This window comes from Bos grunniens, chromosome 1 (genome assembly GCF_055505025.1).
Source record: "Bos grunniens cultivar Pamir isolate PY7600 chromosome 1, Bosgru_T2T1.0, whole genome shotgun sequence".
NCBI lineage: Eukaryota > Metazoa > Chordata > Mammalia > Artiodactyla > Bovidae > Bos > Bos grunniens.
Window position 1 is genome coordinate 3,103,615 of NC_141165.1, and position 25,110 is coordinate 3,128,724.

Consider the following 25,110-nt stretch of genomic DNA (forward strand, 5'->3'; position numbering starts at 1 on the left):
ACTGGTTGGATCTCCTTGCAGTCCATGGGACTCTCAAGAGTCTTCTCCAACACCACAGTTCAAAAGCATCAATTCTTCGGCGCTCAGCTTTCTTCACAGTCCAGTTCTCATAGCCATACATGACTACTGGAAAAACCATAGCCTTGACTAGACGGACCTTTATTGGCAAAGTAATGTGTCTGCTTTATCTGGGTTGGTCATAACTTTCCTTCCAAGGAGTAAGCGTCTTTTAATTTCATGGCTGCAATCACCATCTGCAGTGATTTTGAAGCCCCAAAAAATAAAGTCTGACACTGTTTCCCCATCTATTTCCCATGAAGTGATGGGACCAGATGCTGTGATCTTAGTTTTCTGAATGTTGAGCTTTAAGCCAACTTTTTCACTCTCCTCTTTCACTTTCATCAAGAGGCTTTTTAGTTTCTCTTCACTTTCTGCTTAGGATAATCTCAACTATCATCCACCTTCACCATCCAGACTAATTAAGTTTTAAGAAAACAAGCATTATTTTTGAAATATTATTGATAATAACTAGATTATAATGTTGCACCAGGTGGGTGTTTATGTACAACTTTGAACAGATAGTCACTTATGTAGAAGAGAGATTGTCAATGTGTGGTCCCTGGACCAGCAGCTCAGCCTTAGATATTAACCAGGAATTTTGAGGATAGAGTCCAGGGATCTTTGTTTAATGAGACTTCTGCTATACACCAACATTTGAGGACCACTGGGCTGAATACAGGAATAATACCTAATTTTATTGTTTTTTTTTAGTAATTCAGAGCTTAGCGTTTTCCCCCCGCCCCACTGTTATTTTGGTTATATCATCTGATACTGAGATTTTGATTAGGAATACCACTCAGAATTATTACATTGTTTTTGTGGGAAGCCATCTCTGTTGTTGGTTTATTGTGTGTCTTTCTAGAAATGTTTTATGTTTGCAAAAGCAGATTCCGCTCTCTTTATATATGTGTGTGTGTGTGTGCGCATGTATACATGTACATGTGTTCCTCTCTCTTTCTCTCCTTCTACAGGTAGTAACATTGGACCTTCTACTTTTGCTTATAACTTGGGAGTCTTTCTATATCAATATACCCGTCTTCTGTCCTCCTCTGTTTTAATAGCTATAAAGTAATACCACTGCATGCCTTTACATTTATGTTGGTTTCACCATTTTGCTTTTTTAAAAATTCTGTGAGAAATATTATTGTGTGTTTAAGTTACAGCTATATAGTTTCCCACATATTGAAGTATATTCACAGGATAATTTCCTAAGAATGTAATCTCAAGGTCAAAGAGTATCTATGCATATGTATATCCACTCATAATTTTGATAGCTATTTCTAAATTGCCATCTGTGGTAGTTGTACCAGTGCTATACCCCCTTTATCAGATAGAAGTTATTACTTCAAAAATGTGTTTTTTTAAGATGCAGCAGTGTTATATAAGAGTTATATTTTTGAAGGAGACAAATCTATGTTATGGCAAAAAAATACCCCCAAAACTTAAAGATAGTTTTTAACAAACAGTATATAAGACTACTGCTTCAGAGTTTTATATATAAGTAATAATATGTTTTAGAAACATCTTATTGCATAAACTGAAGAGAGGATTGAGGACTATCTCCTCTAATCTGAAGTGAATCTACAGGTAGTGATTCATTAAACATAATTTTTATGTGTAGTGATTCATTAAACATAATTTTTATGTATCTAGAAAAACATCTTTGAAATAGTTTCGGTTTACTGTCAGGAGTACTTGGTCAATTTTTAAATGTGGGAATTATTTGAGATACTACATTTGTAGTTGCTTAAAAGTTTATGACTTTTTTTTGGTATCTATCATAGTTCTTAATTAAAACTCTTTTTAGGTTTCTTCATTTACTCAGTATCATTGGTTTATATTGTGTTAATCGTTTCAAAATCTAAAGTGAAGCAGTGAGTGAGACGCAGAGCACTGGGTTCTGGTGGTGTTTTTAAAACATTCTATACTTCCCCGCCCCACCCCCCCACCCCTTAACACTCTCTTAGCTTAAAACTACTAAACAGATTTTTATTTTAATCATTGGAACAAAAAATGTTCTCTTGGGCTGATACCAGTACTTTCTATGCCAAGTTACAGACCGGAATCTATTTTTATAGGCCAAGATACAAACCTCTGAAAACCAGAGTTTATAATGGAAACACTGACAGGCCCTTAACTATCGCAGCACACATGGCAGTGCTGGGATCACGAGGCACGAGGCTTCACACGCAGGGAGCAGTGAAGCTCAGCGATTGCGCTGTCAGATGCCTTTCAGCTGGGGTGTAGTAAGAGTCACGTGCAAGCGTAGCTGTGCCCGGGGCCGCGAGAGCAGGGCGTATGGGCCAGTTCCTGCCCTCTGAATGCTTGTACCCAGCTACACAGACATTGGAGCAGCGATGATACACACTTGCCTGGAGATGGCCTTGTGAGCGGATATGGTTGGGGAGAAATACGTGAACTTCTTGATCTCTAGATTTAATTCATGGCTCAGCCCTGAAAGTCTTGCATGTTTTTGCATGTAGGTTACTACACATGTTTCTGGGTATTATTGCAAAGCAGGAAGATCAGATCAATTACATCTTTATTATAATACCATCCCTGAAGAAAGCTTAAATGTTATGTTGTTACACAGCCAGGCAAGTTTGATACTGAATAGTTGACTTGGAAACTTACTGTTTATGTCTTTGAGGGATTCTTTTTAGGTAAAAAAAAATAAAAATAGGCTTTTCTGAAAACCACGTTTGATTACTCAACTTTATTTGATTAAACAAAAATCATTAAAACAACTACCATTTTTTAAATTACTATGCTTTTTTCACTTACGTTTTATTTTAAATTAACTACCATTAGTTAATGATTGCCATCAGTTAGCACAGAATGAATGACCCTACAGCGTAATAACTACTTTACGGGGAGAACTCAGAATGCGTCAGATGCTGGGATGTAGTGAGAAGGGTTTGAGCCCTACAGTTAGTTTGAGTGTTCATGAAGGGCTGCGTTCTCGCGCTTGTAACACCAGCATCATCTACTCTCTTCCTTCCCTTTATCTTGTTAAACGTGGGAGAGAAGTGGAGGTGTCATGTCAGATACGCCATCTCAGAAGCACCCTGAAGTGTCAGGGAAAACCAGCGTCTTGTGGGAAGATAATGAAGTGATAGTTTGTTGCTACAGGTTTTGCAAGTACTGCCAGAAGGAAGGGGTAAGGGGAAGTTGTTAATTTGAATCTGAATCAGATTTCTGTTCTAGTTAAATTTTCCTTAGCTATTGACCTATATCCGTATACATTTATTAAGGTTTAGATAGGATACATGTTTCTGTCCTGAGAGATATCTATGCATCAAGTTGGCTTTCCATTAATGAAGAGAATGTGGACATTTTTGAGTAATTTCTTCACCTAAACTGTTAGAAATAATGCTTTAGTATCCTGAAAAATGGAAAATGTCTAAAGTAAGCTATTTAATTCTGTGCACTGGTACTAATTCTAGAATAAGGAGCTTGCATTTCCGTCTTCCACTTTCTTGCTCTGTTTCTTTAGGAACGAGAGTCTGTATACTAATCTCTGCTTCCCCTCGCCACTGCTGTGGAAAACTTCACCATGGGTTTAAGGAAAATACAGTGTTGATCTTGGTTATATAGGCAGAAGTTAGTGTCGTATTTTACAAATTCCGTTTTATAAGGGCACTTCACGATGAAGTAAGGTGAAGGAGTGGGGTGTGTGTGCGCGTGGGTGCTTGTGTACGGGGGTGTGTGTGTGTGTGTGTGTGTGTGAGATGATGGCAGAAAGACAGAAACAGACATTCCTGAGTTCCTAGATTTACAGATTTATCTGCTTTATACATTGTTCTGGAAACAAAAGTACAATAATGTAAGCATAATACTATATGAGACCAAAATCCAGAAGCATTTCTAGAGCTGACTAAAATATTTTTGTTACTTACATTCATAGCTGAGAGGGCTGATAACCACTAAGGGCCTGCTGGCATATAAGATAATACACAAGCTCTCTGCCATACTGACACTGTTAGTAGATTTACTCAGTCCACACCTGCCGTTGGCAGTTTCTGACTAGAATCTTTGTAGGAAGGGCAGTGTTTTTCATCAGTGAAGGAACAGTCTTGGTTGTGTGTTGCCTTTCTGCCTCATGACGCTGAGGTGGGGTGAGGTGGTGTCAGTATTTTCCTTTCCCAGCCCATCCATGTGTTTTTCCCCCTTTTTTAGTTTTCTTACTTGAACTTCATATGCCAGACACTGGGCTACGAGCTCCTGACCTTCAACAGTTGTTATTTACTCAAAAACAGCTCAAGGCTTTGGATTTAATTTATGATATTTATACTTTTAAGTTTACTTTCAAGCTTTGGTATTTTTGCCGTCTTTACATATTGACCTTAATAGGTCAGATAAGCTAGTGCTGTGTCTTAAATATGTTATCTTTTAATTGTAAGGAAAGAACAGATTTAGGTATTTTTTGGGGGGATATTGAAAATAAATTTACTTCAGAAAAAAATTGAGTATGTTTTCGAACTTAGGTAAATAATTGGAGGAGACTTTTGTTTACTTAGTTTCCAAGAAAATACAGGTATTCCAGATAAGAGATTTGGCTGATGGATGATATTTTATGCCAGATATTGAAATATGCAAGAATACCTTGGGGAACTAGAGAATGGAAGGCTGTGAGAGGAAGCGTTAATTCCCAAGCTTGTTCCTTTTAAAATATTGTGCTTCTTTTCTTGTTCCTTTAATCTAAATTGCCATCATTTCCTCTAAAGAGAGAGAAGCGAGCTCTAGTTTCTTCACTGTTGCTGATGCGCTTAGTCACAGCCATCGACTCGCAGCCGCCCCTGTGGCTGCATTTGGAGTCTGAGATCCAGTGTGTCTGCGACCCTCGCTGCTGCTGAGTTGCGTGCTCTGCGGGTTGGGGTCTGCGAAGACTGCACGTCCTCGGATCAGCCGCCAGCTCCCGCGTAAACTCCACGTCCTTCCCCGTCACTCTGTCTCCTCAGCTTCTTTACGTTTTCCTCATAACATAGCACGCTGCGTGACACGTGAGCTGTGTTTAAGCCATGATTTAGTGTTCTTCGCCTGGAATACAAATTCTCTGAAGACAGAGACTCTTTCTGTGTTTACCGGGAACTGGCCATCTCCCGCCCGGCCTCCGGGCCCGCGAGGATTCGACAGGCATTACCTTTGCCGGCCCTGCCTCCTTCAGCTGCTGCTTCCTGCCTCCTTTCCTTTCTCGAGAGGCACGTTGGGAAAGCGGGACGTGAAATCTGTGTTCATGTATAAGGTAGCGAATGAATCTAAAGGGGCACTCGGAGGATTTCTGTTTTGAACTCTACGCACCGTCCTGTTTCCTGTCTTGTTCTGGTCCCCTGACTGGGTGAATGTACCCAGTGACTGAGTGACGTCATCAGGAAACCAGCTGACACTTCGAGTGCTGGCTGCGGACCTGGCAGGTGTTGTAGTCCTTCAGCGTTGTTTGTTTAATCCTCACAAAACCTGTGACGTGTGTACTTACCACTTTTACACTGAGGGCACCAAGGCGGAGAGAGTTTAACCGACATGCTTGAGGTCAGATGATTAGCAAAGGCGTGTCCTCCATTTGAGCCTAGAATGTGGCTTGGCCCTGGTGTCAGCAGGGGCAGAGCTGAAGCCCCCGCTGCAGGAGCGCTGAAGCGGGTGCCCGCGCTGCGTTGCGGGCTCCTCTCCTTCTTTAATTCTCTTAGAAGAAAGGACCCTTCTGTTTTGCTTACTGGTTTCTTTTTTTTTTTTTTTGAAGTAGAAATATGTGATTAACTTTAACATGATCTAGTTTCTGAATTTATTCAATTCAAAAGTTTAAAATTGAATGAAAAGGAGTTAGGAAACATTTCAGAGAGAATTGAACATTTGAGATGAACTTTGAGAAGTGATTAGTGGCATCTGGTCTGATGAATATTTATTCATTAATTTAACAATATTTACTGTCTGTTCTTTGTTAGGTCATGAGAATATAGGAGTGAAAAAGAAAAGGTTTCAGAGAGAGAAGAATGGATTGAGATAGGTTTCCCTGACCAAGGCTAGTGGCCCAAAGAAATAGAGGAAGGAAAACACTGGGTATCTTCAGAGAATGAAAAGATATGAAGACGATTAGGGGTAGATATGGATAGGTCAGGAAAGGTATGAAGAAGTTGTTAGGTGTATTAAATTTCAGTAGACATTATGCAAACACAGACATTACTGTATTGATGTAATATGAAATATAAAGTGGGTTATGGGTCCAAAGAATAGGATTTTATTAATAGCTCTGCTTCCTAATTGTATGAATTTGAACAAGTTATTTTATGTTTTCATAAGCAAATATTTCTTACAGGATATATCCTCATGTTATAATTTTTTAAAGCATACACAGGGCTCTAAACTGAAAAATCTTTCCTCAGACATAGCAAGCTTATATTTATATATATTTTCAAAATAAGGAGTCATGCTGTATATATTCTGCTACTTGCTGATTTCAGTATCCTTTGTATATTTTATCAGTGAATCTATACCTTTAATGCTTATGTGTTATTCCATTTCTGGGTTACCAAAATTTATAAAACCAATTCTTTATCGATGGATAGTTAGGTTGTTTATAGTTTTTGGCTATTACAGTCAACATCTTTCTGCATGGATTTGGCTGGGGGGCATGTCAGTAGGATAAATTCGTCACAGTAGCATTGCTGAACCAAAGGGCATACACATTTATAATTTTGATAGTTGTTGCCAGATTGCTTTTCAAAAATTTGTGCTTCTATAATCAAGTTAATCAAAATCAAAATGCATATTTCTCCACATCCTTATCAACACTAGGTATTGTCCACCTTTTTTTATTTGGCAAATTTGATGAGAATTACATGTAATTTTTTTAGTTGACATTTCTTTAATTATGAGTGAAGTTGCACAGTAGCATTTCATCTTGCTGGGAGCCACTTAATGCTCTCTGTTACTCGTTGATTTAACTCCTCCAGTTGTGTTTTGCTTATACTCTTTTTAAAAAGAGGACAGTTACCCTTCTTCCTCAGTAAATGGTTGAGATGATCAAGTGAGTGAGTGTTTGTCAACCATGTTTGTTCATTATTGCTTCCCTAAAAAACTTTTAAACAATGTTCCCCTAATCCTCCCCCTTTCCCAATGATGTTTTAATACCACAGATGTACACGGATACGCTGTGTATCTGTTTATCTTCTGTGGTCTCTTGGTGGGCCATAAGCCATTGTAATGTCTAAGATTTCTCTCCAGCCCCACCCCAATAGCCAATTTTCATCCCCTCAAAGACAGTATCACTCCTGTTGAGATCATATGGTACATGTAAAGTTTTTGTAAAGTGCAAAGTGCTTTTTAAATATAAAGCTTTATTGTTAATAATTTGCATTTCATGTGATATAATATTCCATGTCTGTTTTGCAGCTGCCTTTTTCTCATTGCAGATTTCCCTTTTGTGGGCCTAGGCGTTTATTATTTTTCTGTTCATTTTGCTGCCTTTGGGACAGTCTTTATTATGTTGACTTCTCCTCAGCTCCCCCTGCCTATCATCAAGATGTTATTCTTCTTTGAGAGTCTGTCCTGGATAAGTTCACTTTCTCCATGAAGTCTTTGTAGTCCCTTGTAATTATCCCTTGGCTTCATAGAGTTAGAGCTCTTTTAATACATCTCTTCTGCTGTGACATTCTGTCTTTTATTATAGGTCTATCTCCTCCTGATAGATTTAGTGTCAGGATAGCAGTGATGTTGCCTCTTTTCATCCTTTATTCCCACATGTTCCTTTCACAGAGCCATTGTACATGGTGGGAAGACAGGAGGGACGTCTTGCAATGGATTTCTGAAGACGTTTGAACTCATGTCCCAGCCACTCAGTGTGTGACCTTGGGCTGAGATCTTTTAACCTGCGAGCCTCAGTATCCACCTGTACAAAATAGGACTAATAATGCCATCTTTTTGATAAGATTGCTGAAAAGATTGAATGGCATAATAACAAAGCACAGTGCCTGGCATTTAGTTAAGCTTTCCATTAAATATTAGTAATCTGCAAATATTTCTTAGCACAGAGAAAGACATTGAATGAAGTATTATCATAATCATTTCTGTTTCTTTCTTATTTGGGAACATAATCTATTGTTCATTGTACACAGAGAAAATGTGGTTTTCTTTAAATCATTTTTTTTTAAAGAATGTATCCCGCAATATAATTCAGCATATGAGTATCATTTAAAGTGTACCTGAATAATAATATAAATATTATGCATTATTCTGTTGTCTTTCAGTACAGTGTTAGAATTATTAAATAGCCACAATTTAAAAAAGTCCTATAAATCACTGAGCAAAAGACAACCCAGTTGAGAACTGGGCAAAAGATATGACAGCACTCTGATAGACCTGAGTGTCCAGTAGAGAGAGGTGGGCCATGGGGTGCCCAGGTGTTTGTTCAGACATTATTTTGGGTGTTTTGGTGACGGTGTTTTGGATGAAGTTAGTATATACATAGAAAGCACACTGCCCTCTGTAATGTCGGTGGGCCCCATCCAGTCAGTCGAAGGCCTGGATAGAACAGAAAGCTGACCTTGCTAATGAGCAAGAAGAATTCTGTAGTGCAGTGATTTGGACTTCATATACAACATCCCTTCCTGCCTTCAAACTGGAACATTATCTCCTCCTGTCTGAGAGGCTAGCCCATTGACTCTTCCTGAATCATTTGCTTGCTTTCCCATTTTGATCATTGAACTTTTTAGTTTCCATTAATCATGAGAGCCAGTTTCTTTACAGTAAATCTCTCTCTCTGTCTCTCTCTATATATATGTGTGTGTGTGTGTGTAAAAGTGATATTCAGTGGCACTCATTTATTTATTTAAGATTTTGGCCATGCTGCACAGCTTATGGGATCTTAGTTCCCCAACTAGGGATTGAACCCAGGCCCTTGCCAGTAAACTGCTGGACTGCCAGGGAATTCCACACCTATGCATGTCCTTATTTGCATGGGATGGGGTGGGGGAAAGGTGGGAGAGAGAAGAGGAGGAGGGAGGAAGGGAAGAGCAGGGAAGGAAGGTTTCCTCTTTGTTCTGTTTCTCTAGAGTACCCTCACTAGTACAGCAGACGGAAAGTCTTTCTATCAGGTAGTCAAGGTGATGCTAATTAAAACCACAGTGCGATACCACTTCATACCCTTCAGACTGACAAAAACAAGAAAGGCTTGTGATATCAATACAGCGTCTCCCATATCAAATGTAATTTGGTACAGTGACTTTAGATCAGAGTTTGACAGTATTTTATTAAATGAGCTAAGGATTTGATCCAGCAATTTAACTTATAAAATGTCAGTTTACAAGTGTTAAAGTCTACTGAAATTACTAGATTTGTCATCAGTATATAATTACATTAAATGTTGAAATTTATTTTAAAATTTAGTTTTTTGTTAACATGTTTCCCAGGTTGGTGCTGGTGATAAAGAATCTACCTGCCAATGCAGGAGATTCAGGAGATGCAAGTTTGACCCCTGGGTTGGGAAGATCCCCTGGAGGAGGAAATGGCGACCCCATTGTTCTTGCCTGGAAAATCCCATAGACAGAGGAGCCTGGTGGGGTCCTCTGTCCATGGGGTTCATGGGGTTGCAGAGTCAGACACAACTGAGCACAAGCATGAATTTACGCATAACATGCTTCTAATGCAGATTGTTTCACGACTGATTTTTATATTTGATTGCATATGCAACTGTAGACACATGTATGTGCCCTGCCATATGGATTCAGAATTGCTATTTTGTGCAGACTTCTATAGAGTACTTAGTAAAATTATGAGTGAAATGAAGTGGTTTAAAGAAATATATCAAGAATTTCAATCACCAAGTACAATATGAAATTCTAGTAGTAGTATTTTTGTACTCTTTTTTTGTTGCTAAGGCTTTTCTCTCAGTAGATCACTGGAAAGATTCTATAAGGTATAGTGTTCATGTTTCAAAGGATATTGTTGTTGCTTTAGTAGCTAAGTTGTGCCCAACTAGCCCATCAGGCTCCTCTGTCTATGGGATTTCCCAGACAAGAAGACTGGGGTGGGTTGCCACTTTGTTCTCCAGGGGATCTTCCTGAGCCAGGGATCGAACCTGTGTCTCCTGCATTGTCAGGCAGATTCTTTACCATTGAGCCACCAGGGAAGCTCCTCCAAGGGATGTATGTGTTACATATAAATCAGTTCAGTTCAGTTCAGTCGCTTAGTCATGTCCGACTCTCTGCAGCTCCATGAACCACAACACGCCAGGCCTCCCTGTCCATCACCAACTCCCGGAGTCCACCCAAATCCATGGATTCCACCCAAACCCACGTCCATCGAGTCGGTGATGCCATCCAAGCATCTCATCCTTTGTCGTCCCCTTCTCCTCCTGTCCTCAATCTTTCCCAGCATCAGGGTCTTTTCAAATGAGTCAGCTCTTCGCATCAGGTGGCCAAACTATTGGAGTTTCAGCTTCAACATCAGTCCTTCCAATGAACACCCAGGACTGGTTTCCTTTAGAATGGACTGGTTGGATCTCCTTGCAGTCCAAGGGACTCTCAAGAGTCTTCTCCAACACCACAGTTCAAAAGCATCAATTCTTCGGCGCTCAGCTTTCTTCACAGTCCAACTCTCATATCCATACATGACCACTGGAAAAACCATAGCCTTGACTAGACGGACCTTTATTGACAAAGTAATGTCTCTGCTTTTTAACATGCTGTAATTTCATGGCTGCAGTCACCATCTGCAGTGATTTTGGAGCCCAAGAAAATAGAGTCTGTCACTGATTGCATTGTTTCCCTGTTGATTTGCCATGGAGTGATGGGACCGGATGCCATGATCTTAGTTTTCTAAATGTTAAGTTTAAGCCAGCTTTTTCACTCTCCTCTTTCACTTTCATCAAGAGGCTTTTTAGTTCCTCTTCACTTTCTGCCATAAGGGTGGTATCATCTGCATTTCTGAGGTTATTGATATTTCTCCCAGCAATCTTGATTCCAGCTTGTGCTTCTTCCAGCCCAGCATTTCTCATGATGTACTCTGCATATAAATTAAATAAGCAGGGTGACAATATACAGCCTTGATGTACTCCTTTTCCTATTTGGGACCAGTCTGTTGTTCCATATTACACATATAAATAATCCATATTATAAAGCAAAGTATTAGTTTCTGAAATATGAGGAAGACAGTAGACTGCACAGGTATATTTTATAATTAAACTATGTAAGTTTACTGATTTGACCACTTAGATTCAGTTACCACCTTTAAGTAAGTAGTGGCTTTACTTAACTAACTGGTAAAGACTTAGAAATTTACACTACTTGAGCAGAATTTTCCTATTGTATTAAAAATAATTGTCCATCTTAATCTTTTACTTGATTTTGTTGGATTTAAATTCGTAGAAATTTTAAATATGTATTTATAATTTTAAAAGTTATAGCATAAAAACATTTCTTTGCTAAAGAAAACTTTGTTAAATTGTACTTACATAAAAGTGAGTATATTTGGGTTTTTGGAGGGAAAGGATCATTTGGTTTTGAAAATGTTTTTATAGGAAAAAATTACTCTGTAATAATAACACTTAAAGTGCTTGATCCTGTTTATTCCCATTAGAAATTAGGACACTATCTCCAGGCCTTAAACAATTTTCAGAGCGTTCAGATATCTTACTTATTTCCGTTAGTATATAAATGACCTTGTAATTTGAAACGACTGTGTCTAATTTAGTGTACTTTTAAACATTTTATTGTGGTATTCAGTGAGATTTTGGAGATAGCCTACTATAGTCTTCTGCCTAAAGCATATACACAGAAAAAAGAGGTATCTGTTTTTGCTGGTGAATTTCTCTGATGATGGGGTAGAGTTTGTGTAGCCCTCTGTAGTCCCTGTGGACCCATATTACCACTTGAGTATTCATCCGGTTTTGTTAATTATATCCTTTTGTGAGTCCTTTCAGGCCTTCGTTTGTTCTACATGGAGTTCATGGAATTATATTGTTTTTAGTATGCATTGAAAGTAGAGTGAGAGTGTTAGTTGTTCAGTCATGTTCGACTCTTTGCAGCCCCATGGACTGTAGCCCACCAGGCTGTTCTGTCCATGGGATTCCACAGGCAAGAATAGTGGAGAGAGTTGCCATGCCATTCTCCAGGGGATCTTCCTGACCCAACAATCAGACCTAGGTCTCCCACATTGTAGGCAGGTTCTTTACTGTCTGAGCCACCAGGGAAGCCCTAGATTACAATAACGTCTCGAAAAGTTTTTTAGTGGTGGCGATGGACATCAGTATATTATGTGAGCGCTATATATTGTTTTCTGTCTTTATAATTAGCCCTCTCTTCTTTTTTTTCATGTTTGTTTATTTAATTTATTTGACCGTACCCGCTCTTAGTTGTGGCATGCAAATGCTTAGTTGCAGCATGTGGAATCTGGTTCCCTGACCAGGGATTGAACCAAGGCACTTTTCACTGGGAGTGCAGAGTGTTAGCCAGATACCACCAGGAATTCTCAGACCTTTCTTTTTTATCTAGCTTTCATTTTGTCGATGCTTAAAACTTTCCCTCTCATGAAAGTGAAACGAGCCTTATGTTTACATTTTAAGCTATGCATATGTATCAGTGTTTTTACATGGACATCTGAATGGTTTTGGTGTTAGAACACATATCGAAATTATTTGTGCACATACCTTTTGGGTAAAGATGGAACAGTTACATCAACATGTGGACATCTGAGATCCTGAGAGGAACCGTCAGGTTTCATTTTTCTGCTATTTAGTGCTGATGCTTTCTGTTAAGTTTGTTCATTTGTTTATTATTGTATTTCTTTATAGCCCCTTTTCTTAGGACAACTGGAAATCAAGTCTCGGTGGGGCTACAGGGTGTCCATTTGTGTAGTATATTTTGGTCTTTCCCGTTACCAGTCAGAGAGCAGCCCTGGGAAGATGCTTTTTTGCCTTAGAGTGAGTTCTTCTGGAATCTCACCTTTTGAGAGTTTTGGTCTCTTTTAATTCTGGAACTCCTACAGTGAACTTACCACATATTTTCCCATAAATGTTCCACTTATCTACTGGTAGAGTTGTCAGATAAAATATAGGGTGCACAATCAGGTAAATAAAGAGTACATTTAGTATAAGCATGATCCAAATATTATTTTGTTGTTTTTCTAAAATTCAAATTTAAATGGGCATCTGTATTTTTATCTTATGTTATTTCAATTAATTAATTAATGCTTAGTTTGCAGCTTACTTCCTCAGCTTCCCTCTCAGTGAACTCCGAGCCACTTGAATAAAGGGGTGCAGTTACACCCTGATTCATCTGGACCCAGTTTTCCTGTCACTGTGACGTTTACTGGCTGAAAGAATGAGCTCTCTAATCAGCTCTGAGTGTTTCTAAAGCAGCTTTGCTCAACTGAGTTCGCCCTTTTATGTGAATTGAATTCATTGAAAAAAAAAAATCATGTTTCAAAGAATAGTTGCAGATCTCAAGCTTAATGGAAAAAATTCCACCTCTCCTTCCCTTCGTCATCTTTCTCTCCCTTCTTTTTTCAGCACTTACTATAATTAGCAGCATTAACAGCAAATGTTTGCTTTAGTTAAATTATTCAGAACATTTATTTTACTTGTCAAAGGTTAGATCAGGTTGTTGTTTGAACTGGTAATTAAATGCAGTCTAGTATGCTCTCATGTTTATATGCACTATAAGCTTGGTTCCTCATCACTTTGTATAATTTTATGATGTTCAAGGCTGACATTTCAAAAAGGTTTTTGATTTTGTGGAAAAGAAAACCTTCTGAGTACTTTAGTGTGATATCTGATGTGAGAATGTCCAAAGTTAGGGTTCAGAGTATCACAGTTCAGTGCCTTTGTAACCTACAGTATCACAGTGGTGATATTCTCCAAGCAGTGTATAGAATCACGCTCACTGCTTATTGAGTTTGTGTTTGACATGATGATCAGTGCTGAAGGACTTGGCCCCTAGTAGGTGTTCAATATGTATTTGTCAAATGAGTGTTTTAGGTCATATTAAACAGTATGGGGCATAGCTCAGTTCTTGTAGCTCAGTATAATTTAAGACAGTATTTGTTCCTACTCTGAGGCTCTTTTAAATAATTCCAATTTGTATGCTTGTGTGTGGGAGCAAGTATAACACAGTTAATTTTTGTATCTGGGAATTATGCTAAATTATGCCTTGGTTTTGTGGACTCATTGAATAAATGATTTTTACAGGTGTGTCTGTGTTAGTACTTTGGAGTACGCATGGATAGAGCACATCCTCTGTCCTTAGAAAGAATAGAGGGTAGTGGAGAACAACTGGTACACTGAAGAAGGGTCCACATTAGTGTGAGTTACATACTAGGTGAACGGGCATCTGAGGGACCCTGGGGAAGGTGACTTCTGAGCTGCATCTGAGGACAGAGAGTATGTGCTGAGCCCTTCCAGTCATGTCTGACTCTTTGCCACCCTTTGGGCCATAGCCCGCCAGGCTCCTCTGTCCATGGGATTCTCCAGGCTGGAATACTGGAGTGCATTGCTGTGCCCTCCTCCAGGGGACCCTCCCGACCCAGGGATCAAACCAGGTCTCTTAGTCTCCTTCATTGGCAGGCTGGTTCTCTGCCACTAGCGCCAGCTGGGAGGCCCAGGTCGCATTGTGAGGAACGAACCAGCAGGCAGAGAAGCCGTATGTTGGAAGCTCTGAGGGTTGCGGTTTGTGGGCGTAAAGAAAGAGTGAACATGGGGAAGGTGCAGCCGAGGCCCGTGTCTTTTCCTGAAGTTGTTCAGTAGCTTCCCCGGCCCTTAGGGAACAGCTCAGGACACACCGTGTGGTCTGTAAGCCCTGCCTTACAGTCCCTGCCTGCCTCCCCAGCTGGTGATCACCCAAGCTGAGCCCGCGGCCTAGGCCCCTGCCTGGGGCGCACGCGTGCGTCTCCTGGAAGCCCTCTGCCGTCGGCCCCCTCCCTGCCTCCCAGCTGCAGTCCGCACCACTTTTATTTAGTTGCAGTATCGAAATAACGTTAAAAAGAGGCCAGTCACGTGCTATCTTAAAAAGTACTTTAATATTATTGTCAGTAAACTACGACAAAGAACCTTGGTTCCACTGCAGTCTTTGGTATATTTTCCCACACGTGATCTTGTTTAAGTCTCATGTTAGTCATGAGATAGGTCTTACATGAAATTAACAAACAGAATTGTCTTTCATTACAAAATGCCATGTTTTAGCTAGAATTTAAAGCTACTTGGGATAATTGAAATAAAAGTAAAGCCATCTTTCAAAATAAGAGTGGGTATAGAGTTGTGTGTGCACCAAACCTTTGTGTGTGTGTGTGTGTGTGTATTTTTAATAAAATTGACTTAAACGATTAGCCACAAGATGTCATCTATTTGATGTCAAATGTAAACTAGATGTTATCCTAAAACACTTTCAAATTCTACTTTTATCATTGAAATGCTATTCTCTTCTTTTCTTTGTAATTTATATAAGGAAACTTAGAAATTCCAGAGGTTAACTTTTGTCAGAAACTTCATTAAATTGATTAATCACATACCTGGGTTTGTGACATATTCTCATCATTGGCCTGTGCATGACACTTTTATCTATGGGATTAGCTTGCAAATGTTACATACCAATTAGTAACATGTCACTAGTTTTTCAGAAATTTCTCAAAGTCTAAGCATTTGCAGTTGAAATACAAGCACTTAGGCCAGTTGCCGCCCAGTGTACTAGCATGTCCAGCAGCTCACCTGGTCTCAGCCCTGAAAGAGACAGGGCTTACTTTCCCAGTACGTGAATGGGCTTGACTCGCAGAGCATGGTCACAGGTTGGGTCAGATACGCAGATTTCTTGTGTCTTTGGTCTTCCCTGGCTTCAGGAAGAAAGGGGAGCATTTCTCATCAACGGGTAAGGTTGAAGGTAACAGTTGGCTACTGAGGTGGTGAGTGCAGATGGCAGAGGACAGAGTGTGAGAGTGTGTGTGTGTGTACATGTATGTATGTGTGTACATGTATGTATGTATGAAGGAGGGGCCATATGAGAGTCTGCTGGTCTGCAAGGAACTTGGGCTCTCTTCTCACATGCTGTGTTTCTGGGCAGGTCCTGAGCAGCACCGCAGGCTAAGTGTGTGTTCAGCTACCCTGGGTTCGCCCAGGAGAGAGCCCAGGGTCTCAGGCTGCCTCTCACCTAAAGGGACAGGCCCTTGCTTCTTTAAGGTAATTCTTCCTAGAAGATTTTCCTAGGACTTGCCTGGCAGTCCTAGGTTAAGACTCTGCATGTCTAACGCAGGGAGCAGGGGTTCGATCCCTGGTTGGGGCGTGGTCATGAAAAGAGATCTTTCTAATTTCTAGTCCGTTTAATGGGCTCTGTCTTCTCAAATATGTTTTTAAAAAGTATTTATTTATTGGCTGTGTGGGGTCTTTGTTGCTGCACACGGGCTTTCTCTAGTCGCCCCGCGAGGGCTTCTCGTTGAGCTGGCTTCTCCTGCTGCAGAGCGCAGGCTGCGGGACACGTGGGCCTCGTGATTGCGGAGCCCGGGCTCAGTAGCTTTGGCATGTGGGCCCAGTTGCCTCGTGCGTGGGGGGCATTCTGGACCAGGGATAGAAGCGGTGTCCCTTGCGTTGCAAGGTGGGTTCTAAGCTACTGGACCTAGGGAAGCCTCAAATGTCTTTAGTTCTTATCTCTTTCGTGTATTTTGTGCCAAATGCAGCTAGAAGTTCTGAAAACTGATAGGAATGAGTAGCTGACTTGGACTCAAGTTTATCTCATTGTACTTTATTGGATTCTTTCAAACTGTCATCAGGAATGCTTTACTGGGGGAAAAAAAAAAAGGTTACCTTCCAAATTGGGAGATACAGAAGTGAATAAAATAGGTAAAGCCTTTGCATTCATAGACCTATAATGAGGGGAATGCATAGTAAACAAAATACAGGTAAGTTTGTGCTGTGTGAGGTAGTGATGTGTGTTACAAGAAAAGCTGAGTGCTGGGATGAAGACGGAGGGAGGGTGTATGCTGAGTGTGGCCGCTGGTCGTGGGTCCCCTGATACCCAAGGTGATGTTTGAGCAGGACTGTGGGGAGAGCCGTCTCTGAGGATGGACGCCTGAGGGAGGCGTTTAGGAACTGAGGAAGGTACAAAGGCCCGGTGGCAGGAAGTGGCCCAGCACACGCGAGAGACTGTAAAGGGGCCTCGAGGGCCGGAAGGCCAGAGCGGCAGGTGCAGAAAAGCTCCACGCAGTAGCTGGGGGCAAGATCCTGGGGAGTCCTGGGAAGATACTTTATTTTATTCTGACTGAGATGAGAAGCCAATGCTAAGTTCTGAGACATGAACTGAGTTAAATCTTAGATGGATCACTCAGGCTGCTGTAAGTTAGTGGACTGTAGTTAGAAACAGGGAGCCCTACTGGAGGAAATGAAATAGTCCATGTGGGGCTTGCAGAGACCTGGAACCAGGTGATGGTGGTCCAGATTTCACATTAAAGAACCAACAAGATTTGCCAGTGGCTTAGGCGTGCTCCAGGAACAGCCATCAGCTGGTGTGAATTTGAGCCCATATCTGATCAGTACTAAGGGGCACAGTGTCCCAGCAGAGGAAGGGGAGATGTGCAGAGACCTGAAGTGGTGCTGAGTTGGATTCTTGCTCAAGGAACAGAGAGAAGTCCTGTGTGGCAGAGCATCCTGCTGGAGGAGAGAGTGGGGTTAGCGGCTTAGGTGTGAGCCTGGATTCAGGGCCTCTTTACAAGAGTTTGGATTTTATGTAAGTGTGTTGTGAAACAGTTTACACTGGCAAAAATATCACTTTGGATGTTGTGTGGTAATAGATGGTAGGAGGTGGGTATGCTAGGATGTGAAATCTGGCGATAACAGGCAATCTAGTCGGGTTACACAGTAAGGATTCTGTTACTACCTGTGAGGTAGGGTGAATCTAGGCGGTTTCCTTCACTGCAGTTAAGAGTGAGCATCTTTGTAATGGAGAAAACTTCCGGAAGCCCTTGAACAACTTCCATTCGCATTGAACAGCTCATCCTAATCAGTCTGGCACAGGCAGTGGGACCTTCATGATTGGCTTAGACCATTTCTCTCTGCCTCCCCATCCCTCACCGTTCCGTACCTCTCTAGGAGCACGTGGCCCAAACACAATTTGAATTTTGTTGGAAAGACAACAGCGTTGTCAACAGTGTTGACAACAGCGAGGAGGAATGGAAGCTGTGAGACCAGTTAGGGAAGGGTGTTGTCAGAGTAAATGAGGGATGAACTCTACAATTACAGGTTAGGAGTGGTCACACTACACAGGGGAAGCAGAAACGTGAACAAAAAATGTTACTCTCTACTGAAGTCTCCCAGCACACACCTTCTCTCTTGAAGAAAAATCTATACTAATGCTGCTGAGCAAAAGGCAGAACATCGTTCTTCATAATCTGACTCTTAGCATGTATTGCTTAACGCTGTCCTGCTGCTGCCTGTGGTCCGTCACATGTAGTAAAGACGTTTTGCTGAGCTGTGTTTAGTCGCTCAGTCATGTCTGACTCTTTGAGACCCCGTGGACTGTCGCCTGCCAGGCTCCTCTATCCATGGGGATTCTCCAGGCAAGAATAGTAGAGCGGGTTGCCATGCCCTCCTCCAGGGGATCTTCCCAACCCAGGGATCAAACCAGGTCTCCCACACTGCAGGCAGATTCTTTACCATCTGAGCCACAAGGGAAGCCCATCAATAGTGTAGTAGGTCACCTATCCCTTTTCCAGGGGATCTTCCTGACCCAGGAACTGAACCGAGGTCTCCTGCATTGCAGACAGATTCTTTACCAGCTGAGCTACCAGGGAAGCCCAAAAAGTAGAACATAGTTCTTCATATCCTAACTCCTGGCATTATTGCTTAATATTGTCCCGCTGGCGCCTGAGGTCTGTCACATGACAGAAATATTGCTGTGGAGGAGCAGGGAAAAATGACTTCTTGCCTTGGTCCACAGAAGGGAAGATGGGTATTCAAATTAGGTCTAGGATTTATGACAGTGAGTGGGAAAGGCCTCATCAGAAGGGGAAGGGATGTGAATAAGCCTGGGGAGGGAGCTGCTCTGGCTAGAGAGGATCAGCTGGGGCTTCTGAGCTGCTGGCTCGCCTCAGTGATGTGATGAGGTCTGCAGTGATGGGGTCAGAGGAGCCACAGCACTGGGGGAGGTAAATGATGCAAAACTCCAGCAATTTGACAGTGACTCCAAAGGCCCCGTGTGTTACTTATTCATAAATTATAATTTTGCTAAGGCATGTATAAACTATGTCTGCATCCCTGGTGTACTTGTTATTTGCTATTTTCACTGGATATTCACTTGTTCTCAGATGGAATTTGGGAAGATACACATACCTGTAACTGTAGAGGATCTGTGAGTGAGGGAAAGTCATTCAGTCATGTCTGACTCTTTGTGAGCCCCTGGACTACACAGTCCGTGGAATTGCTGTTCCCTTCTCCAGGGGATCTTCCCAACCTATAAAGGGACTATTGCACTTCTAATTCTAGGTTTTGCAAAGCTTGTATGGGAGAAAAGTAAACTAGAATGCTTTGCATTAAAAGCATTCCTTGTTATTGTGCTTTGCAGATAAAGGCATTTTTAAGAAATTTGAGGGTTTGTGTTAACCTTGTGTTATCAGCTGATGGTTAACATATTTTAGTAATAAAGTATTTTAAATTAAGGTATGTGAAGTTTTTAGATGTACTATTACTCACTTAATAGGGTACAGTATAGCACAAACATAATTTTTCAGCGCACTGGGAAACCCAAATATTTGTGTATGACTGTTGTGCTACTTGCTTTATTGCAGTAGTCTAGAACTGAACCTGCAGTATCTCCAAAGGTCTGTTATAGTTAAAATAGCAATAAAGAAAACTTTTCGTCCTATGAATCCTGGTTTAATTTTGTGGGAGGTTTAAATGAACAAGTGCCTAAACAGTGCCTGCTTCCTAATAAATGCTGTGTTTTTGCCATTGCGTGCCTGTGTGCCTGTCAAGTCACTTCAGTCGTGTCTGACTCTTTGCAACCCTGTGGACCATAGCCCGCCAGACTCCTCTGTCCATGGTGTTCTTCAGACAAGAATACTAGAGTTGCCCTGCCCTCCTCCAGGGATCTCCCGACCCGGGGGTTGAACTTGCAGTCCTTTAATGCTGAACCACTGGGGACACCCCATGTTTTTCCGGTTACTATTACTTAATTAAAAATGCTATTTTTAGTTTTTTTAAAAATTTATTTTCCAGCCCTACCACTTACTAATAGCTCAGGGCTAAATGTCAGATCCACCAGGACTTTTAGAGGGACCTCCTCACAATTACTCCTGTGCTTCTGCAAACACCTTAGGCCTTCCCAGGCTTGAACCAAAGAGGGGTTCTTTTTGTTTTTGACTGAATTATTTGATTTGATTTGATGCTTAATGCAGAGTGGCCATTTATTTCTTTTCCTTGTTCTTAATCTCATCATCAGTTTAATGTAATTGTCCAGTTGTTTTTTCTTTTCAGTATTCTTCCTGAACACCCAATTGTTGGTTATAATTCTCTTGATTTTATAAGAACCTGACCAAATAGTGTAATGGCTAGAGGTCGTGTCTATCCCTATAAAACAGAGCAGTAAATAAGTTGAAGGCTATAATGACAAGAATTTTGGTCACTAGGCTGAGCTTTCCCAATCTTTACATCATGAGTACATGTTCAAGGGAACTCTGAAACCATATGAGTATACATGTGGAGAGCTTTTTGTCAGGCCACTGTAACTCTTCATAAATGCTCAATTTTCTCGTGTTTATATGGTCACAACGGCCACTTTCCAGTTACTTCATAGCATTTGGATATCAGAAAGCCAAACATATTCGTTTTTTGTAATATAAAACATTTAAACCCACCTGTGATCCCTTCATATATTCTGCATGTTTCTGATTATGTGTATCATTTATGAATCTAGTATTTTTATAGTGAATCATTTACCCTAAAATTCTTATTCTGATAATTTGGAAATATAGGCGTTAAATCTGTGTTAATTTTCTTTCAATCATTGTTCTCAGTGTGTAGACCCTTACTGTAGTCCTTACCTGTTTAATAGGCGACACTTGATCATACAATTGTGTGGTTGGTAAAAGTGAATTAGGGTTTCAGGATTTTACCAATGGGTGATTTTTAATATTGAATGACATGTATTAAGACAAATGCTTTTATATATAATTTATTTGGCATTGTAAATGCATTTATCTTGTGAGAAACAGACCCCCTGTTGTCAGATGAAGTATTCTGGAAAGGTTTGGAGTAAATAAATAATAAAACTACTTTGATATACAATCTAACCAATATTAAATATTAAGACTTTCCGATGATTGATTTTAATACTTAATTAACTGATTTAAAGTCCAGGGGAGCACTCTTGCATGCAGATGACAGAATTCAAAAACAAAGCTTCATCCTTTGCCTTTGTTTTATTTCTCATCTTTTTTCCCTCCCTCATTTCTCTTCTTCTTTCTCTTATAATTAAGACATTAAAACATCATTTTCCCTGACCATCAAATTTACTTCTGGCTACCAGTATTTCTAAATAAAAATTTTTTGACCAATTCTACAAATAATGTTCCATTACTGTCTAATTACAAAAATTTAGCTTCTATCAGTTTCTTGCATTTATAGCCAAGCTGTCGTATTGTAGGTTATAAGCCCATTGTGGTAAATGCGTGCTGCCTGTAACGGATACTCATTCATGCTGTATCTTCCTCACCCCTCTTATAATTGTGCTCTGGTAATAGTTCATTTACGCTCTTTCATATGCTTTTCTTATAGGAGTTATCTTTATGTAAAGTAATATTACTGTCATTTCAGTGTTTGACTTCTAAGTTTACCATCAGTCAAGAATTTAAATGAATGAAGTATGCTTATATGAGCTTTTTTGAATATGGATGTCTTTAGAAGACACGATTCAGAATACTAATTCTGTGCCTCTATATTAGAAACAGTAAAAGCATAAATATAAGCTGAAATACAAAGAACTTCAGATTCAGAGGGAATAAACTAGAGGTTTTGTTTATATGATGCCATTTTAAAAGTGAAAATTGTATTCACTAACCTATTTTTTTTTTTGTCATTCTGATGCTCACAATAGAAGTTTATACTTATAGACTACTTGTATTACTTCACTTTACATGGAAAATATATTATTTTGAAATTTCATTAACATAATTTATCTTTCAAGCTTTAGTGAACTCTTAACCCATTCATTAAATATTAACAGTTTTAACGATACTTCCTTTCTTTCAGATCACTTTTATCTTAAGATGTAATATTGTAACAACCAGATTTATGAAGCCAGTACAACAATCCTTAAGATTAGTCTTTGATTTTTAAATGGAGGTTTCAGCCTAGTGTGTCAATTTGTGTGACCAGAATGGCAGTTAAAACCATGTTGCGCAGCTAATTTTGAGTTTTGTGAACTTTGATTTCATGAGAAACAGGGACTTTAAATGTTATTTATATTGCAAGTGTAGCAAAGAAGAGATTCCTTCTTTCTCAAGTCTTAGAAGGTATTTTGCTGTGCTTTCTGAATTAGAAAAAATAAGATTGCCCTTATTTTAAAAAAATTCTTTACCATTTTTGTCAGCTAGGGAAATTCTAGAGACAGTTTCACATTATTAAAGAAAGTTGAAATCCATCAGTTATGGATTAAAGTAGTCATTACTAAGATGCATACTTTTGGTCATTATGTATTTTTCTCTCTCTCTCTCTCTCTCTCTATATATATATAGCTTTTGGTAAAGAATCCACCTGCCATGCAGGAGACCCCGGTGATTCCTGGCTCGGGAAGATCCCCTGGAGAAGGGATAGGCTACCGACTCCAGTATTCTTGGGCTTCCCTGGTGGCTCGGCTGGTAAAGAATCCATCCGCCTGCAATGCGGGAGACCTGAGTTCTATCCCAGGGTTGGGAAGATCTTCTGGAGGAGGGAAAGGCAACCCACTCCAGTATTCTGGCCTGGAGAATTCCAGGAACTCTATAGTCCATGGGGTTGCAAAGAGTCAGACACGACTGAACGACTTTCACTCACTTCACTTCTATATAGACAAGTTTAGGACATAGGAAGTATACAAGCATAAGATGCAGTGATCCATTGTGAGTTTCAAAATGTTTATGCCACTTTGACTTTTATAGTGGTTGTCTTAAAATATTCTGAACCAAAAAAAAAAAAACCTCCCTTAATTCACTTGAATTTTTCTTAAATATTTTCTTGTAGTTTGATATTCACAGGTACAAAATTATAGTGTTTAAAATAAATACAGATTACATTTTTTTTAATTGTTTGCCATCCTGCTTTGTAGTTTGCGTATATTTTTGGTTGTTATAGTCACAAAACACAAGTTGGAAAAGTCTTAAGAAAATTACTTCACATTTGAAAGCAACATATTGTGATTTTATAAGGTAATCACAATAGCAGTAGCTGCCGGGGTCCTGCCCCGGCTGATCCAGGGTATTCGAAGCGGGGACGGCGTCGGCGACCTATTTATTTAAATATTTTATCAAAGATATAAAGAGTAATAGGATGAGGATAGCTCAGTAGGAAAATTCAGTGGAGAAAAGAGGCTGAGTGGCTTGGTTTACGCGGGAGACCAATAAAACTTCAAGACAAGAAGTTTGCACCACTTACGTAGGCCACAGGCGTCCTTCCGTTCTTCCGAAGGAGAGGAGACACTGAGGCCTCCCCGGTCGGATCTTAGAAGCCCAGGCATAATTAGTAAGCATGGCGGGTTCCGCACTCCAGATGGAGACTCAGCCAGAGTGAGAGAGAGAGAGACATGGGGAGACCAGTATTTTGAGAAACTGATCCCCATTCTTTATTTTCCATGGTCTACTTTTATACACTGAGATGTTATGCAAAAGTCACGGGGGGTCAGCAGTCCTGACTTTTATCAAAGTCAGGTGCTTCATACAAATGTATACAGAGGTCTTAGGGGTGTTACATCATCTTCTGGCCAGGGGGGCCTGCTGACAATTTATGACCCTCTCCTTGTGACAACGGTCAGTCAACCAGGACACTTATTTCTCCAGGGATGATTATTCTTAAAACAGACGCCACCCAAATAAAGTTACATTCCTACAGGGTGAGGGTGTAGTGGGTTTTAGTTAAGGAAAGAATTTACTTAGCCTAAGGTCTAACGTGATTAATATCAAAGGTTAATACTTATTTCTTCTATATATTCATTAATGTGTGTAAGGGCAGGGGATGTGGAGACTTAGCAACAAACATTGGCTCAACAAATGAAAAACCCTTCACCAATACAATTTCTAATCAGCCCATTATACTTATAGTTTCCTAACTTCTCTAAAGAACCTGTTTTTAGAGGGCTTAAAGCATCTCGTGCCTCTCACAGTTGGGAGGCTGTGAGCAATCACACGTGGCCGGACGAGCCTGTCAGGCAGGCTAGAGAATCTTCAGAGGAGTTTGTAGGTTAAAACACTCTTGTCACACCCAAGAGTTTTTATTGACTGGAGCTCTAGGTTAACTCCTTCTCCGAAAGAGGTGGTGGGGGACAGCCCCCCGTAAAGTCAGAGGTGTAGGTAAGAGCACAAAGTAGTAAAGTAGGCAGGCTCTGGTTATGGGGGTAGATGCTCGAGGATTTCCAGGGGGACTCCTGAGGCTCGATCCCGCCTTTGCGTATGTCGAGCCTCCTTCCTCATGACCTTTGCCATGGGCGGAGTACCTCACTCGGCCCCCAACAAGTAGCCAACAAAGTAATTTTTATTATGTTCTAAAAAGCAAAAATAGCCCTTTGTGTTTAAAATTACGGTAACAAAAACTAAAACAATGCCAACTTAATATGTTACTCTTGAACTTGATTATTATTTAAATCTGTATTTAAAAGAAAAATAAAAGCATTATCCAAAGTTTTTATTCAACAAATTTCTTAAAAATAATTCATTATTACTATTCAGCAGGTTTCCAGGTTTCTTTTAGTAAAAGCATTTCAGTGATTCAGTTTCAATCTGTAGGCATAATAAATTAGAATATAGTAGATACCTGATTCTATAGAATGCCTGTAGACTGGTGTATTTGGTAAATTTTATATTGTGGTTACTGGGTGTTACCACAGACATCTCAATTTCTAA

General features: G+C 40.2%; 1 protein-coding gene across 10 annotated transcripts in view; it reads left to right on the plus strand.

Annotated features, from left to right (window-relative positions):
• TBC1D5 (TBC1 domain family member 5) overlaps nucleotides 1-25,110 on the plus strand; it is a 595,415-nt gene that overhangs the window by 203,293 nt on the left and 367,012 nt on the right. Inside the window, exon 4 of one of the 10 annotated variants that reach the window (XM_086379633.1) lies at nucleotides 22,756-22,878. The exons of the other annotated variants lie outside the window; for them this stretch is intronic. The gene's annotated coding sequence lies outside the window, so the exon portion shown is untranslated. The remainder of the gene's footprint in view (nucleotides 1-22,755; nucleotides 22,879-25,110) is intronic. 10 annotated transcript variants of the gene reach the window in all.